At 42.3% G+C, this 16,133-nt stretch overlaps 1 protein-coding gene across 2 annotated transcripts in view; it reads right to left on the minus strand.

Moving 5' to 3' along the window:
* znf407 (zinc finger protein 407) overlaps positions 1-16,133 on the minus strand; it is a 140,920-nt gene that overhangs the window by 91,874 nt on the left and 32,913 nt on the right. The gene's annotated exons all lie outside the window — the stretch shown is intronic.

A 16,133-nucleotide genomic window follows, 5' to 3' on the forward strand; every position in this document is an offset into this window, starting at 1 on the left:
CCACACACACACCTAACCACACACACACGCACGCACACGCACACACACACACACACACACACACGCACACATGCAAACGCACGCCATAAATGTCCATAGAACAAAAACTTATCAAGTAGAGACACAGCAGTCTCAAGACACAAATACCATTTTGTGCAAATACAAAGTGGCCAAAACACTGTTTAAATATTTATTGATGAAGTTAATTGCTTGTTAAAATTGCACATGAATTGTTTTTGCACAAACTGCATAAACATTTCATGTGCTGTCTGAAAGAGGAAAGTTTGGGGAACAAGAAAAGCCCCGATAAATAAATAAATAAATAAGTAAGTAAGTAAATAAAACACACATTCCTGTCTGTAGACATCTCGAGTTTTCCGCTATAACAAATTGCTCATATTTATTCTGCAATGCTGGAAATTAGTTGTTTTAGAAAGGACTTGGAGAAAGACTCTTTTTTTTCTACACCACACCAAAAGGACTGTCTGGGAGACATGCAGCCTAGTGCACGCTATTAGTTCTGACTGCTCGAGCTTCCCCATTCCTGTACTTACAGTATACCGCAAATAGGACCATCACTTTTCATTACCTGCTGTTTCCAGTAGAGCTTCACTCTATCATTGCCTCGGCATGCTAATGTAAAGCAGGCTACTGTCATGTAAATTAAACTGTTTGTTTTGTTTGCCTTCCCTCCTTCGGCTGATTGTCACAGCGACTTGCCAGGAGCAGCAGGTGTGTTTGTTTGTTTGTGTAGGAGTGCACCGGTGTGCCGGCTTTGCTGTTTGTGTGCCGCCGCTGTCGCTGCCGCCGCCGCCGCCGCCACCGCGGCTGTTGCTTTATGCACACAGGCTGTGGCTGCACAGCAACAAGTGAGTTTGTGAATGTGTGTGTGTGTGCGTTACACAACCTGAAACACAGAAATGATACACCACACACCTCCCAGTCAACCAGATGTGCTCCTGACCCTGAGCTCAGCCACTGAAATGCAAAGTCGGATGCCTACTTTGGCGCTCTTCCCTGCGGCGCAGGTACAACCAACTGTCACAAACAATGGGGGAATATGCATACCGTGGGCTAGGCTTTGCTACAACATGCTCTCAATGTAAATCATATTTCACATGTTTCCCAGAGACAAGCGTCAGCCACCAATTCAGCCACCCAGCCAGTCAACACAGCGCTCCGCTGTATCTGCAAGGCTAGTGCCACTGTGTAATTGACAGTGCCTGTAAAAAAAAAAACAAAAAAAAGCAAAAACCTGTTTACAGCGCTGCCTTAAAATATGGAAGCTTGTCCCCTGTTGATTTGTTGACACAAAAAAATATCAAATGGCACTAGAGAGAAATAAGAAGCCTCCATGATTCCTCATTATGCGACAGATGACAATGACTCCTGTCTCTAATTAGACAGAAGGGTTTTTTTTTTAAGCATCGACTGACATGTGTTAACTAGATAAACTATTCTTCAACATCTGCAAGCGATGTCGTAGGAAGCTACACTTCTCTGAACATGCTGGCAGCTTTGAAACACTTTACGCCTAGTTGAGAGGGCAGAATGTTAACTGGAGACATTTTTTTTTTCTTCACAGGAGGTATTCTAAAGCAGGAAAGCATTACTTAGTGAGTTTGGTCAAATGAGACTATGGGTGTTCAACAAAGTATATATTTTTTTGAGGTCATTTGCAAGATTTTCACGAGGTAGGATTAAAGTGAAACATTATGGTTAAAGCCTATTATGTGAATGTAAAAAATATAAATTACAATCCAAGAGAAAATTCATGTGACCATGGCGATTTAGAAAATGTGACTACTCGCTTCGAAAAAAAGCATCACACAGCATTTGATCATTTCCTATATTAGCCGATCAAGGTGGAAGGATGAACAGGTTTGTCAGCTACTCCTTTCACTGAATCAGTCCTCAGCCTTCAGTTGTCTTGTATATGGATTTTTTTCATTTTTAATTTCCACCTGTCAAAACAAAACAGCTCAAACACCATAACAAAGAAAAGGATTTTTACCGGATTTATTGTGGAGCTCAAAATAAATATGTAAAACAATATATGTTTTTGTGTACTATACTTTTCATTTACGTTCAAATGTTGTGGTGTCAGGTGCAGGGTCACATCGCTCATCGATGACACACTTCAATAATGATCAAATAAATTCTACCCTAAATCTCTGCTTTTTATCCACTCCCCCCCCTTCCTTATCAAAAACTAAAACATAGACAAGAGCTTAGAGTCTGCTTGGATAATTTACATTTGTTCACCCCCTTGTGCCCACCTAAAAGGGTGCACTGCACTTTTTTCCCCCCTCCCTGCCATGCTCGTTGTGAAGCATCTCTGTGTGATTTGCTCATTAAAAGGATCAAGAAAATGTGGAATAAGTGAAATGAATTATTAAAAACCCAAGCTCATCAACAAGAAAAATGCCATTTTCTCATTTTTGTCTTGCAAAAGTGAGGAACTAATCGTGAAGGCAGCGGCTGGTGGGTTACTTCGGAGTAACATTGAGCTGTTTTTTTTTTTTTTTTACCTTTTTCTATCGTCACCATCGTCTTTCGTTTTCTCCTGCTGTTGATTGTCTGAAAGGTGAGCATGTGATGACAACTCCGGTGTCATTCACAGACACCTTTGTGAACACTGAATATTAAAACTATCACAAATGGAAAGCTGCGCACGTCTTTGACGACACACTCGGTCAAGCACATGAACCCAGTTGCTACAAATGTCAAGACAAAGTAATAATAATAATAATAATATTTAAAACCACAAATGTAATCCATGTAAATCCAAATAGCAGCTGGAGAGTGTGCCCGGCTTTAAGCACATTCAGCAGTTCTATGCCTCTTCTAAACAGCTCTATAAGAAAGTCTAAAAAAAACAAACAACAAGAGGATTGAAGTGGTTAGAGAAAATACATGGAAAAACTGTCTTTTATTCCTACTACAAGTCATGGTAACTCGTGGACACACACACACACACAGAGAAAACAGTCACACAGCGACTGCCAGCTTTGTCCACCAACAACAGGCCCCGTCTGTCTGAGAGCATTAGACATCACGCCTTATCCCGGTGTTTGGCTTTTTCAGTCCCCACAACAAAACAACGGCACGCTATAGCAACGACAGTGTGATCCCGTGACGGATGTGAAGCAATACAAATGCAGCGGAACTTCAAGTAAATTAGTCCCGCGTGACGAGTCGACCACGTCCGTCACCGCGAATCGCTTCAGCTCTCCTCTAAAGCAAAGCAGATGCCATCAGAGTGGGCACTGTGAAAGGGACACTTCATAGCGCGATGATAATAACAACTCTTTACATGCACAGAAAATGACGTGTGTTTGGGCCTTAACTTTCTGAGATGAGTGATCCAAATTGTTGTCTGGTGCCGAGCATACTGACAAGCAGCTGTGACAGTGAAATTATGTAACGTCACGACGAACTCTGATAACCCAATCAACCAAAGTGTGATGTATAGAGTGAGAAAACTCACACTCATTGCACTTACGTACATTTGATCTGAACAACATGAAAAACAAAATAACTCTGAATGTATAACACAATTTTTATTGATACTGGCGATTGTTTGACTTATTATGACAAGTGACTAAGGTCATAGCTTACACACCCTTCTCTGTTATTGAGTATAACTCGGTAATTTAAACCCTTTGTGTTTATGCAACAGTCATACCCTCCGAAAGATTTGGGACAAAAAACATATACTTGTGAACTCTTGAAACACATGCTTCAACCTAACTGCGTGTATTCATCAGTGAAGAAATGAGAGGGTGACACGGAGAAGATAAAGGTTAAGTGTCATGTCCGTCATGTCAAGCACAAGTCAATCCAGAATAAAGTAATGGAGGTTTCACAGAATGATTACTGTACCCTTTTTTTTTACTTACATATTATTCCACAATAGATCTCCATCCAGTCTAAAGAAGAAATAGCAAATTCGTAAATAAATAAATAAATATAACGGCTTGTCAAGAAGGGTGCTACTAATAACTATGTCACTTCTGTAGCAGCACCATAATAAAAAAAGGGGGGATTCAAGTTGCTAACAAAACACAGTAGGGGAGACAGAGTAGAAAAGGTACCAAAAAAAAAGGAAAATAAACATCTACAAGAGAAGGAAAATTCCCCAAACTATTTGTGAGTGTGTGTGTGTGTGTGTGTGTGTGTGCGTGTGCGTGTGCGTGTGCATGTGTGTTGTTGGTTTAAGCTTGGTAACATATCCCCAGGGTTACTGGTTCCTGCTGGTGTTAACCAGAGCCCAGGGCTGAGGGCAATTGGGAGTGTTTGATCTGGAAGTTTCCACTGACCCAGGGCCGCTTCAGTTGCTCTGCCTGGTTATGCTAATGCCTGGCTGGGTCTCCCTCACCACGGGTCGAGCCTTAATGACTCTCAGGATGCAGGGGAGCAGCCAAAACAAGTCTCCTTGGTGGGCATCTTGTTAAATTAAAGACATGGGGCCACTCGGAGACTGCGTCGCCGGCCGCGCAGCCTCTTAGCTGCCGATGGACTACATGCAGCAGGAAAAGTCAAGGGAGACAAATTTACTGAATAAACAAATTGAGGAAATCGAGTCGAGGTGGGTTATCTGATACAAACAGGCAAATGAATATGCAAAAACAAAGTGTCAATATCAGTAAACAAATGTGCTGTAGGTTGGTCAGTACTCAAAGTGGGGACGGGATTGGACAGATTTTTTTTCCTTTTCTGGTTTTGATAAAACAGGATGTACTGTATGTACGTTTACATGCATTTCAGCAGGGTTTGATTGGTCAGTAACAATAAAAGCTACGGCATGTGTGGGCAGGTGTGAGTACAGCCGAGTGGGTTGGTCAAGGATTCCCAATCTCTACTGGAGGTAGGCGGAGAACAAAGCAGGTTGGGAGTGGGTACAATCATCCGTCTTCTCTCACACACACACACACACACACAAACACATAAACTGACAGAAACACCACCACCACACTCCGTAAACTACTCACACACTGCAAGACTCTTTGCCCTCCTCCTCCTCCTCCTCTTCCTTCCTCCATCTCTCTTATTCTAATCTCAAGCTAATCTTTTCTCATTCTTACCTCCCCACACCGACTCATATTTCACCGCCTGTATCTTTACATTTTCTATTATCCGCGACTGAAAAATGTGACCAATGGAGGCAGTGTTTTGAAAATAAAATATGAACTTCATCTCAGATAAAGATATGGTGTGGTTATTATTTATTTATTTAACGCGGGGTGTGTTGGCCATCGCTGTCCAGTGTCTGCTGTGTCCCCTCCCCCTCCCTTCCGTGTGTGTGTGTGTGTGTGTGTGAAATAAGTTACTCTTCTCTCTGACACTTATGTCAGTAGGGCAACTAATTTTTTGTCCCACGTTACTACTGAAATAAGGTTTCTCGTGAAAAAAAAAAAAAAAAAAAGGAAAAAAGCAAGGTCTGACCAGCTAGTGGTGTTTGACCAGATTGGAACAACCACAATGTAAAACAAACACACACACACACACACACACACACACACACACACACACACACTCAAACAGTTCTTTGTATCTATACCTCTGCCAGATATATATAATAGAGAGAGAAATAGGAAATATGAAGCCTTCAGCCACAGCCCAGCAGTGTTACATATGAGGGGAGATCCCATCGGTCCGGCTCTGTATTTAGTATTTCTCGTGAGTAATCTTTTGTCATTTTATCACAAGAAAAGAAATAATGGGGCAATCCTCTAATGAAAAATGAGGCAGTTGCCGCAGCACAGGACAGACCGAGAGACAAAGAGGAGAGAAAACAGCTGCGAATTTAAGGCTCCCGTGATAGAGAAGTAAGAGAACACCCTCTTTCCGAGAAAAACTGCCAGGTGTGTATCTCTAATTAAGCTAAATTAAATATGAAAATATGTGATAAAAGCAGGAACAGAACAGAATGTTTAAGATAAAGCAGAGAGGTAAAATGATATTAAACCATCTTGGGTGGCCTTCAAATAAAAAGAAAAAACTAGAGAAAAAAACATACACATGATTAAGAATTAACTTGTTAATCATAAAAATAAATAAAAACTGCACTTTTTTTATCATTTTTATTTATCACAGTGGTGAAATGAAGAGTTTCATACATGTAAGAGTTACTTATAGTAAGAATAGGTGCACCATCATATAAATGCTGTTTTTAAAATAATGTTAGAGAAATGTCATATAGGATCAAATTTGGAGGATTCACTGTGTCATGATTCTACCCTGAACTGTGCTGAGTGACGTGATATTCATATAGAATATGAAGCCTTTTTGCAACAACATCTGTTTTTGAAGTATCATCTCATGTCATGGCTACAACTATGTCTTTATTGGCCAAGCATGTGAACACACACACACACACACACGAGGAGTTTGACTCTGTTTTTTGTTTCTTTTTAGTGAATTCACACACTAAAGCAGAAGATATACAGCAGAACAAGAACAAGTGGATTGTCTGCCTTTGGTGCACATGAAGCGCACTTCCGCCACAGACTCACATTACTTTTGTACACACACAGAGAAAACAGACACACTATTTGGCGGAGGCACACAACCACAAGCCGGTAATTCTAGTTGTTCCTGGAGTGGTGTTTTTTATATCAAAGACTTGCCATTGATTAACATTGGCTCCCTTTGCTCCCTACAAATGGACCAGATCAATCAACTGCCATGGGAGGGAAGATCAAATACTGCCATAATAATATGACACATAGCTTCAGCTTAACAAAAGGAAGCAGGGGCACAAAATTAAGCGAACAGGTGGGCAAAAATGAGAAACAGCATGTATTGACGCGATGAAACACGCAACTAATGGATAAATAAATCAGAAAGCCACACTGACTTTAAAGCTATTTAACTGTTCAGTTACTATCTATCGTCAAAGCAACACAATATACGATTTATACCTTTAAATATTAGGCAACAGGGTGAATGGCACCCCTGTCTCACCTGTACTTGGCACTGTGTAACTTCTGGTTTCAGGGTTGTTTTCATTTTTAACATCTTGAAAGGCCAAGTTGTGTAATCACTGTTTAATGCTGTGCCAATCTCAGCTGACATAGGGCGATGGGTGGGGTACACCCTGGACAGAACCTGGAGAAAACCCATGCACACACGGGGAGAACATGCAAATTCCATGCAGAAGGGCCCTTGTTCCAACCAGGTCGCGAACCTGGTTGCCTTCTTACTGCGAAGGCAAGAATGCTAACCACTACACTGTGTGGCCCTCGTGTAAACATATTTTTTTATAAAATGCTATAACATAGGCTACTCTACCTGGACTGAAGACAGGGTTGTTTGTACATTACAGGTCCTGCTTCTGAGTTTATATCGGCGTGGCTTGCCAATAAATGCACATGTTACTTCAACATATTATTCTGTGACATTCGCAAACAAATATCGTTTACCATCTATAGATCCCGAGAGCAAATCCTACGTTGTATTACTTTAAAAGGCAAGATTGTTCATGCTTAATATAGATTAAGTTATTTATGTGGTTGCAAAGTGGAGATAGAAAGAACCCGTTTCTTCTCATACCGAGACACACACGCACGCACACACACAAACCGAGTCTATTACACTCTTTCATCTCCTTCAATTGTGTGTGTATGTAGCTGTGTATGTGCCCACGCGTGTCTGCATGCGTGCAGCTTCTGTTAAAAGTGTGTGTGACAGACAGTCTCTCCCTCCTTGCATCTGTGTTTAATTAAAGGCAGACTTTCGGCATCTCAAGCCACCGCCGCAGCCTGTGCACACATACACACACATGTACACGGCGACTGAGCAAGCAAGGGAGGAAGGCTGGCCCTAATGTGCATAATTAACTTAACCCCCATCACTTGACTTTAAAAGGGCTGTTTGGAGGACTGAGCTAGGCAAATGGAGGCTGGGAGAGTGGGTCCTTTATGTCTAAAATATTCATTACTGCATTTCAGAGCATTTTCGAGCATCCTCTGATTTTTGTTTTCTCGTTCGGGAGGACAGATTGTTGCTAAGCATCTCTGAGACGACAGGAGAGGCCATTGGGAAATAGGACTACTCACCATTTCAAATGACACACAAAGTCACAAAACAACACAGACGCACACTACAGTGGAAAAGCTTGGAAGTATCTCATGTGGTTACACTCTTCTACTCCTGAATTTGTAACAAGAGACGAAGAGAGAGCCTTTCCATGTGAAACACGGTGCAAACTGTCCAAGAGAGGCTGTCATGACTCCACTGAAGAGGAGTTGAGAGAAGAAAGGAGGACAGGAACAGGAGTGACTAGCCAAGAAAATCTCTCACCCTCTGGCTTGGTCCTTCTACTCCTCCTCCTCTTATTTGTCCTCATCCTGCTGTGCCAGTACTGACTGCTACCAGCCACACATTTCACCTCCCATCAGGGTCAGGGCACCAGCAAAAAGGTCAGCTTGCCGATAGCTGATTGGCCAAGATGGCTGCAGACGGCAACTGGTCGCCAATGGGCATCCTGACGCACCTGATGTGACACACACCGCTCGGAGCATCCCGCATAACAGGCCAGAGCGAGGATGGGCAGAGTTGAAACAACAAAAACACGCAGCACGGCTAACAAAGAGAAACCAGAACAGACTGCCCGGTCTCACAGCAATGCATCAAATAAATAAAAAAAAGATTATTAATAAGTTTGAACTGAACACATGAAGATCGACAAAAACAAACTTGAAATCAGTTGTCTCACATCAAAAGGTGACAACAGGAGCACTGCCAAGTCTGACTGAATTAGGCCTTGCAGCCGAAGCGTCTGAGCCAATGCCTGATAACAGCAGCAGGACCCAATTATCTATTGTTGCTAATGAAGAACCATAGTGATCACACACGGGGCAAACCACTGCTGATATAAACACTGAACTAGCTGAAACTCACACACCTCACACGCTAAGGAAAACCAACCACTCCTGATTGTGATCCCTGGATTCGAGCAAAGCATCCAACAACAGTATCACGAAAAGGCATGACAAGTCAATTGAGGAAATTAGAATGGATGTATTCATATTATAGCTGTGTATTGCTCAGTGGGAAATGCATATTCATAATGGGCCGATTGCTAATTATCCAGTAATAGAAGTGTGTGTGTGAGGATATTTAATGGGTAATTAGCCGAGATACGAAACTAATAAGCACTGTACCTCAAACACTGGCTCCTATTACAGTGACTCTACAAATGTATGTGAAAAAAAGAAATCATGTGGATGGAAAAAAAAAATAAAAACAAGATGCCGGAGTGAGTCAACTCACACACACACACACACACACACACACACACACACACACACACGAGAGAGAGAGAGAGCTGAACAGAGCTATAAAAAGTGCAAACAGCCAAACTGCAGGTGTGTGTGTGTGTGTGTGTGTGTGAGTGAGTGTGTATGTGCGTGCCTGCTGGCAGAGCTGTTTGTGTGGCTCACACTGGAACAGATCAAAGGAGACGCATCATTTTTGGGCATGTGGGCTCCAGCTAAACCCGCCCCCCCCCCGCCCCCTCACATCCACCACCCCTCCATAATAGAACACAATAAGAACCAGCAGATCCGTCGTCAGTGGCTGATGTGGACGGACAAGAGCAGGAAATGGATTTGGATACCTCCTCCAGCGCTCTGTCACATTTCCTTGCACTCTGTTGCTGACAAACAAGACCCATCACCAGTCTGTTTGACCAGCCCCTTCCCAGTCTTTTTTTTCCCCTTTTCTCCCTCTCTCACAAGTATTTGACTTATGCAGGAAATGTGGGTGGAGTTAACGGCTGCTGAATACGTGGTTGTTGTTGTTTTTGTTGTTGTGCCCTTGAGCACACATGCCAACCTGAGCAAGTTAATGCCCGGCTGAGTAAATGCCATGGTTTGTTTGGGAAGACTAGATGGGCTGGTGCACAGTTAGCTCTGTCAGTGCAATGTGTGCGCGCATGTGTGTGTATGTGTACTTACATACATCTTTGTGAGGACCAGAAATCACCACAGGAAGTGAGTACATTTAGTGAAAGTGAGGACAATTTGGCTGGTCCTCAGACTGTCACCCCCTTCAAGGGCTGTTTATGGGTTAAGACTTAGGTTAAGGGTTATTGTTAGGCATTTAACAGTGATGGTTAAGGTTAGCGTAAGGGGCTAGGGAATGCGTTATGAAAGTCAACATTTTTGTGAATGTTTTGAAGTTTTATTTAAGTTTAAAACATGTGGAACTACAGTAAGAAGCAGAGCATGTGTGTTTTTGAATATGTTTTCACTTAATTTGAATCCTTTTGATTAATTAAAAAAAAGAAAAACAAAGGGGCTGAACCTTTTTGAAGCTTGAATGAATTTTAGTTTGTGGAACTAGTTAACAGACGAATTAGAAATTAATGGCTGCTGCAGAGCAACATATTAACACGTTTTTACTACATGTTAATGTTTTTCACACAAAACAATTACGCGGTAGACTTCAAACACATTGTCTTTTCATCAGCCTTTTACAGAAAAATAAACGTCAGACCTTTCAGGTTAAGTCACTTGAAACTTCCTCATCTGGCTACGATCCCCTGTCTTCTGCCTGTCTTACGTTAGAAGTAAGAATACATCATTTTTGTGGCAGCCCTCTTTTTTTTTTTTGGTACAACCCTGCCGTGTTTACATAGCACGGCAGCCCAGTGAACTCCCATGCACACACACCAGCATCCCCACACCAGCACTCTGCCACTGTAAGGTAGTGCTAATATTTGCACGGCTCACTTCTAATACACATCAGCATCAGGAGTGTGTTTTCACTGTTCTGTCGCAAGCCAGAGAAAATATTTGCTTCCCTCAATGCTCCCCAAACTCCCCTGAAAAGCCCTCCTCCTCTTCCACCGTCACCAGCTCTCACCCCCCACAACTTTCACCAGACACACACACACACACACTCCCCAACAGTCCCCCCCTTGATAGATAAATGGTGAGTGGATTTGCTTAGCAAATTGTTGTGCCGCCTAAAACGACAAGACTCATGTGGTAAAGATATATGTAAATATTAGACGGAGAGAGAATGATTTTTCGTGATAGCCGCCCATTAGGCTGGCGCTCGCCAGCGTTGAGGGGTGTTATTGGAAGGGAAACCCTACACGTCTGCGCAGACACCAGCAAGCTGAGGTAGATGGTCCACCAAGGCTTCACACATGGAGACACGCACATGAAAACAGACATTATGCTTTAACACTTCTCAAATGGTGCGTTTTTGCTTCTCGTTTTTCCTCTGGCTTGTGAAACATCATGACATTGTGGAGCCAGCCCCATTAAGGTAGGGCTTTAAAGCAAACATTACAGTGTCATCACACCACTTCAGACCTCCCCTCTCGCTAAATATCAAAGCCAGAGGAGCCGTCAAAAGCCAAAATTAATCAATTTCAAACTGAACAGAAAATTGTTTCCTACTCTCCACCCTAACGGCTCTGATTTAGAGCAATCTCAAACCCTCTGGAAAAAGAATTCACCTCCAAAACTCTGGAATGAGAAGCAAGACAAGACGAGGGGGGGAGAAAAGGGGAAAGAAAGAAGAAAAGAAAAAAGTCAGGGTCTAATTAGGAGTAATTACAGCCTTTTCATTTCCAACATGATGAAATAATTTGATTCTTTTTAAAGACGTGGGTCTGTTTTGCCTCAGCACAGACAAAGCGCCCCTACGTTGAGACTTGAGAGCTGTAGCTGGACAATGGCGGTCCTTCTGAGAGCCGAGCGTCACACCGGCCCATAAATCATGCCAAAGGTAGGCTTCAGACACAGCTATTTAACTGTGCTTTGCTGATGGCCGCCATACAGGGGTGACCCACATTAGCGAGATAAAATAAATATGGGAAATGGCAGCGTTGAGATGGAGGAGAAGTGACATGTAAGAAGGAGAAAGGGGACATACGTCACCACAAAACACTTTGGCTTGAACAGACACCCATAGCGCACTGATACAGGGCCATGTTGTTCCAATTCACTCTGCAGCGATGAAGTAAGGAACTAAAATGTATTTTGTTTCATCTTGGAGGAACTCGTCCTATAAGGATGGAAATAATCAAATACTCTTTTGGTAATGAGAAAAGAAAGGTCTAAAAGACGTGTTTGAAAAAGACAGAGCAAGAAGGAAAATGACTCATCAGCACTAAGAGACAAGTATGGAGGGTGCAGTTAGAGAAGAAAAGAGGAAAAGAGGAAAAGAGAGAAGAGGATGCCGGGGCATAATTACAAGTAAAACGCTGAGAAATTAGCATAGAAAATAAGGGCTTCCAGTTTGTTTCTTTCTTAAGCATCCTCCCAGAGGTTCTCCCATTGGAAGAGCTAAGGTAAGAAAGAACTCGGCTAACTTCGATTCTTTTTCATCTTACTAAGGACACAGCACATTTAGGGCTTTCACTGCTTAAAAGGCCTCCTTAATCAACACCAAGTCTTTCATGTGTTCAGCAGTAAAGAGAGGAGATTCCTATTTCCAAAGGCTAACAAGAAAAGTATTGAGACTTTCTTCACTCAAGTTCCAAACTAAAGCTTGGTGTTAAACAAGCTGCAGCAAGAAATCCCCACTTAATGACAACTTCATCAAACTTCTTTGGACAATTTTGTCGATCTGGTTGTGTACAAGGTCAAATATATACGTATATATGTTTATGTTACTTAACAGCTTCAAACACTGTGACTGCCTCTAGGTGTTCAGCACACATTTTAAAGGAGGTGCACGAGTACATGACACTGAACTCCTATTATGTTCTGTCTGGACTGTTTGTGTTACACTCAGTCTTCACAAAAATCCAACAAACGGACAAAGTCAATTTTTTGTTTCCCAGCTTTTCCGTGGCTCTCTGCCCTAAGCACAGTGGTTCCTTCAGATGTCAAATCTTAAACATGATTCACAAATATATCGTGCAGTTTCATTTGAGCCACAAAATCCTTTTCTAAATCATCTGGGCATCCCAGTTTTTAAGATAACAGTGAACTCATGGAGTGAATGTTCTCTCATGGACGCAGGACTCTAGTATTTCATGCTGTAAGGACAAACTCAAATTAATCACAGTGCTCATGTTTTTGGAGGAGCATGTAACCTTATGCCACAGTGCCAGATTTAATTCCCTTTAATATTTGTGGATAAGAATGGCAGCGTGCAGAAGAGAAGAACGAGCTCTATCAGACTCCAGCAACATGAGCAAAAGTTATTATATGGACCAATCATGTTGGATTCAGATTTGGAAATTTGTTAACTAAAAAAAAGTCATTCAAACGACAAAAAAGGCAAGCGAGCTGACAGGGGCCAATGTAGGCTGACTGAGCTTGGACAGAGATGCCAAATAAGGATGTTGAACACCAGCATCCCTGCTTAGCATCAGCAGTCTGTCTTCAGCCAGCTTGGACCAATCTCCTGCAACTCTACCTGTCAATCACTGGATGTGGACCTCTTCCCCAGGCCCAGCTGGGGGGGCCAGAGGAACCCCCCCCCCATCACCCACTAGAAAAGAAAACCAAGGGTGCATGACATGAACAAAAACAGTTTAAAGTTGTCTTTTTGAGTTCCACGGTGCGTTTAGTCGCTCATTACTCAACTTTTGCGGGGGGAAAAAATACAAGCACAAGTGGGAGGCCATCTTTGCTGTACCATAAGCCACAGTTCTCTTTTAAAAATGTAGTTAGCTCCTGTTTATGTATGTATGAACATGTATATGAGGATTTTATACGTACAATTTTGGCTTACTTTTATGATCATTTCAGGTTGAGCTCTTCTTTATGGAAAACTGGCATGAATCAAATCTTTTCCTTTCCTCTTTCCTCCTACAGGTTGCCCATGTAACCATGGTTTTTTCAGACTGTTTCTCTAATTACACTGAATATTTAGCATTTCATGATGCACAGATGGGAAACTGAACGATATTTGAGGCAACTCGACCTCGAGATGCTCCGTTCTCTCCAGACTGTCGTCGAAAAGCTGAAATTACCGCGTAGAACTCTGTTCCATGAAAAGCGATTTTGTCTACAAGATGATGTTTGACTTTTGTTGGAGCAATATACCCGTCTGCACAGCTTCACATTTATCTGTATGTGTGCGTGTGTGTGGGCATGTCCGTGTGTATCTGTGTCCGATTCCAAGAGAACGGGAAAATAAAAGCAACAGAGATGATGGAGGTCAGAGCCCCCTTTCATGCTTACAATCATGGCAGAGGCCCCATTGGGCGTGTAAAGCTGAGCAGAGCATCTGTCTGTCTCTTCTCTCCTTTCTAAACGACACACAAAAACACACTAACACACACACACGGACAAGCTGAGATATAGACATAACTACCAGGGCAGGCCTCCGCTTCCTTGTCTCCCCGTCCACCTGGCCGTTTGATGATGCCTCACTCGCTCATGACAAGGCATCGATTTTACTTCCAGCCGCTGTGTAAGCCGTCCGCCTGGAGGAATCCATTAGGGCCAAACAGTTCTCATCCTCCCATTGAGTGGCAGCCATGACAGCCCCCCACCCCCAATTGCCTCATTGCAGACTGACAGCTCTGCACTCAAACGGGCCTTTTTCACAGCAGCTCTAATAGTTTAAAACGCTCATCATTACCAGGCACAGACACATGGGGGCCGGATAGCGGTCAGGCGGGAAAGGATGGGTCTTGCTGGTAAGGTGTTTTGGCAGGCTGTCCTCAGCCACACCTTTTCGTCTTTGAGACATGCTTCCATCCAACACATTCATTTCCTATCATTCCATATCACTTACAGCAGCTGTCTGGAGAAGCTCTCACGAGAGGAAATCCTTAATATCGGGATCTTGTGATTCAGCGGAAAACTAACCGATATAAAGTATTTAGACCTCTCCACAAGTAAGAGGTAAACCACTGACAGCTGTAACAGTGAGAGCCTTATTCACCGTTTTTGACCGTGACCCTGAGGATCAGTTTACACCTTTGGTAAATTGTACTTCCCAAGGCCACTACAGATGATATGAATGCACTCTGTGTGCAACACACCAGCAGTGGAGCTTTTAATAGAGTTTGAAGTGTTGAGTATAATTAGCAAATGCAAGTGTGATTCGGTGAGCATGGATTATGTGTGTAAAATTTCAAATCCGTGTGTGTGTGTGTGTTTGTCAACAAGCCACAGTCGGGTCTCCAGAGTTAAGGCAATGTCACTTTGTTGAATGAGTCCAGTGCAAGGGGAGAATATTGGGTACACGCCAATTTTTCAAACCACAAATGTGGTATTGGGATAGTCTGGCAGATGTGTGTATGCTCTGCAGGTTGCACTCTTATTTTTAGATGTATAAGGAATCCCACATAGACGGGGGAAAATAGAGGTAGTCCTGCTACAATCTTTGTACAATAAATATGGGCCCATTTTAGCTTGCTCTGGATGGTTTTATTTGGCCTTAACAGCTCTATTGATATCTTCTATCCTTCGAATCAGACAGAAAATCCTGCCCTGGATGCAGAATTTGCACCACTAGACTTTCAAACTCACTCTCAGTTAAGTCCAGCTACAGTTCAACTATTGGACTAGTGTTCTTGTCCCAGTATACAAGCATCAGTGGGGAATTAATTAATTGATTGAAGTATGTCCACCTCCGCTAAACTACGTGGCAACACGCCCCCTTTCAGCTTGCTAATATTAGGCAGCTAGGTGTTAAGCATGTCAAACACCATTCTGGATCTTCTTACCATTCATGAACTTTGTCAGTCCAAAAAATGTACTGGCCTGAGTATCACCATGTTTTGTTACTGTTGTTACTGTTGTCTTATTTGTCCATCTGGATTTTTAGATTTATTCTAACCATAAAAGGGCCTGAAAATGTCCTGTGAGTAAGTGCTTTTGCTCATTTTTCCCAGAAAATCTTTCAGTTATTCACAATTTACTGCATGTTGAAATAGTGTATTAACAATTTAAAATGAAGAAAAACAAAATGTTTTATTTAAGGAAAAAAAAACACCAGATTTTGCTTGTTGAATTTTAAATTTCAACAGTATAACAGAAACTTATTTAAAATAACATTTGTTTGAGTCTTTGTCTCAATGTCCACAAACAAGCCAAAAAATGGAAACTATGTGAAACAGGCGTTTTTTCCAACTCTCGCTGATTCGCCGGCTTCCTGCAACAGTGCTATTACCGTAATAACCACATGTTGGCTTTGACATG

Source organism: Solea senegalensis, linkage group LG9 (genome assembly GCF_019176455.1).
Source record: "Solea senegalensis isolate Sse05_10M linkage group LG9, IFAPA_SoseM_1, whole genome shotgun sequence".
NCBI lineage: Eukaryota > Metazoa > Chordata > Actinopteri > Pleuronectiformes > Soleidae > Solea > Solea senegalensis.